The 3,064-nt window shown below is 50.2% G+C and overlaps 1 non-coding gene across 1 annotated transcript; it reads left to right on the top strand.

Moving 5' to 3' along the window:
* The first annotated feature begins 539 nt into the window (after window positions 1–539).
* Window positions 540–611, top strand: TRNAV-UAC. Its single transcript has one exon. It is a non-coding gene; the product is annotated as a tRNA-Val (tRNA).
* Window positions 612–3,064: the final 2,453 nt, after the last annotated feature.

Here is a 3,064-nt window from a genome sequence, read left to right as displayed (position 1 = left end):
CAGTGGTAGAGCATCTGCATGGCATGCAGAAGGCCCCTGGTTCAATCCCTGGCCTCTCCAGTGAGAAGGACCAGGTAGGAAGTGATGTGAAAGACCTCCACCTGAAACCCCAGAGAGCTGTAAAGAGGGGCTGTGGCTCAGTGGTAGAGCATCTGCTTGGCATGCAGAAGGTCCAGGTTCAATCCCTGGTATCTCCAGTTAAAAGGACCAGGCAGCAGGTGATGGGAAAGACCTCTGCCTGAGACCCTGGAGAGCTGTAAAGAGGGGCTATGGCTCAGTGGCAGACCCTCTGCTTGGCATGGAGGAGGTCCCAGGTTCAATCCCCGGCATCTCCAGTTTAAAAAGACAAGGCAGAAGGTGATGGGAAAGACCTCTGCCTGAGACCCTGGAGAGCTGTAAAGAGGGGCTATGACTCAGTGGTAGAGCATCTGCTTGGCATGCAGAAGGTCACAGGTTCGATCCCTGGTATCTCCAGTTAAAGGATCTGGCAGTAGGTGATGTAAAAAAACCCTGCCTGAAACACTGGAGAGCTGTAAAGAGGGGCTGTGACTCAGTGGTAGAGCATCTGCTTTACGTGCAGAAGGTCCCAGGTTCAATCCCTGGTATCTCCAGTTAAAGGATCTGGCAGTAGGCGATGTGAAGGACCTCTTCCCAAGACCCTGGAGAGCTTTTGTCAGTCTGAGTAGACACTACTGACTTTGTTGGACCCCTGGTCTGATTCAGTATAAGTCAGCTTTATGTGTTCATGTATACAGCACTCAACCCTTTGGAGGAAGGGTGGAATAGGGAAGGATGAAATGAGTATTCATTTGATATGAGAGACTATGTCTCCTCCCAGCTTCTCCTGGCACCTGAAGTTTTGATGAGAGCATTCAGAATTTTCTGCTGCAGATAGCTCTCCCCATCCTCAGAGAACAACAGACTTCAGGATTCCCTCAAGGCCACCCGGAGGAAAGGAATCTTAAACCAGTGTATGATGTAGCTGGGCCCTTATTCTGCATCCCCAACAGAATCAAAGCCAAAGTACATGTGAGGCTGCGGTCAGACGTGCCATTTGGTACGGTCGGGAAGTGCCCTTATTTCATCTGTTGGTATTTGGCACAGAGTTGCTCAATCACACATCCCAGTATAATTTGTTTCACTGAGGAGAAGAGGAAGAAGAAGAAGAAGAAGAAGAAGAAGAAGAAGAAGAAGAAGAAGAAGAAGGAGGAGGAGGAGGAGGAGGAGGAGGAGGAGGAGATTGGGTTTATACTCTGCCCTTCACTACCCAAAGGAGTCTCAGAGCGGCTCACAAACTCCTTTCCCTTCCCCTCCCCACAACAGACCCCCTGTGAGGCAGGTGGGGCTGAGAGAGCTCTGACAGAAATGGCTCTTTTTGAAGAACAGCTCTTATCAGAACTACGGCTTGCCCAAGGTCATCCAGCCAGGTGCAAGTGAAGGAGTGGGGAATCAAATCCAGTTCTCCCAGATTAGAGTCCGTGCACTTAACCGCTACACCAAGGCAATGTTGGATCAGGCCAGTGGCCCATCCAGTCCAATGCTCTGTCACACAGTGGCCAAAAATACCAGGTGCCATCAGGAGGTCCACCAGTGGAGCCAGGACACTAGAAGTTCTCCCATTGTTCCCACCCCCGCAAGCACCAAGAAGAAGAAGAGATTGGATTTATACCCCACCCTTCACTTGGAATCTCAGAGCGGTTTACAGTCTCCTTTCCCTTCCCCTCCCCACAACAGACACCCTGTGAGGTGGGTGGGGCTGAGAGAACTCTGACAGAAACGGCTCTTTTTCAAGGACAGCTGTGCCAGAGCTTGTGACTGACCCAAGGTCACATCAGCAGGTGCAAGTGGAGGAGTGGGGAATCAAACCCGGTTCTCCCAGATTAGAGTCCGCGCACTTAACCACTAAAGTCAAACTGGCTCTTCAGGTGTAGTACTTCAGGTGGGTAGCTGAGTTGGTCTGAAGCAGTAGAACAAAGTTTGAGTCCAGGGGCACCTTTAAAAACAACCAAGTTTTATTCAAAGTATAAGCTTTCGTGTGCCGGCACACTTTTTCAGATACATGCATGCACAGAGCAATCCTACACAGAATACACCTGAACAAATAAACTTTGGATGCTCTCAACTGATTGATCAAATACTTATGTGCTACTTTCCCTTGGGAGGTATATGGAATGGTATAATACAGCCCAATCTCATCAGATCTCAGAAGCGAAGCAGGGTTAATATATGGACGGGAGACCACCAAGGAAGACTCTGCAGAGGAAGGCTACGGCAACACATCTCTATTTCTCACTTTCCTTGAAAACCCTTGCTGGGCCGCGATAAGTTGGTTGCAGCTTGATGGTACTTTACACACATAATTTTCCTTGGGGCTCAAAAGAGCTAGTTTGGTGTAGTGGTTAAGTGCACGGACTCTAACCGAGGAGAACCGGGTTTGATTCCCCACTCCTCCACTTCCACCTGCTGGATGACCTTGGGCAAGCCATAGTTCTGGCACAGCTGTTCTTGAAAAAGAGCCGTTTCTGCCAGAGCTCCCTCAGCCCCGCCAACCTCACAGGGTGTCTGTTGTGGGGAGGGGAAGGGAAAGGAGTTTGTAAGCCGCTCTGAGATTCCAAATAAAGGATGAGGTATAAATCCAATCTCCTCCTCCTCCTTTTCCTCTTCCTCTTCCTCTTCTTCTTCTCATGGTTAAAGCGCTACAATTGAAAATCAAGGTCCCATGAACACATCAAACTGCCTTATACTGTACCAAACCCTTGGTCCATTAAGGTTGGTATTGTCTGCTCAGACTGACAGCAGCTCTCCAGGGTCTCAGGCAGAGGTCTTTCCCATCACCTCCTGCCTGGTCCTTTTAACTGGAGATGCCTGGGATTGAACCTGGGACCTCCTGCATGCCAAGCAGAGGCTCTTCCACTGAGCCACAGCCCCTCTTTACAGCTCTCCAGGGTCTCAGGCGGAGGTCTTTCCCATCACCTCCTGCCTGGTCCTTTTAACTGGAGATGCCGGGGATTGAACCTGGGACCTCCTGCATGCAAAGCAGAGGCTCTTCCACTGAGCCACAGCC

This window comes from Gekko japonicus, unplaced genomic scaffold, assembly GCF_001447785.1.
Source record: "Gekko japonicus isolate JY-2015 unplaced genomic scaffold, Gekko_japonicus_V1.1 scaffold1423, whole genome shotgun sequence".
In the NCBI taxonomy this organism is placed as follows: domain Eukaryota; kingdom Metazoa; phylum Chordata; class Lepidosauria; order Squamata; family Gekkonidae; genus Gekko; species Gekko japonicus.
The sequence above is the reverse complement of the archived record's forward strand: the minus strand, read 5'-3'. Positions and strand labels throughout refer to the sequence as shown.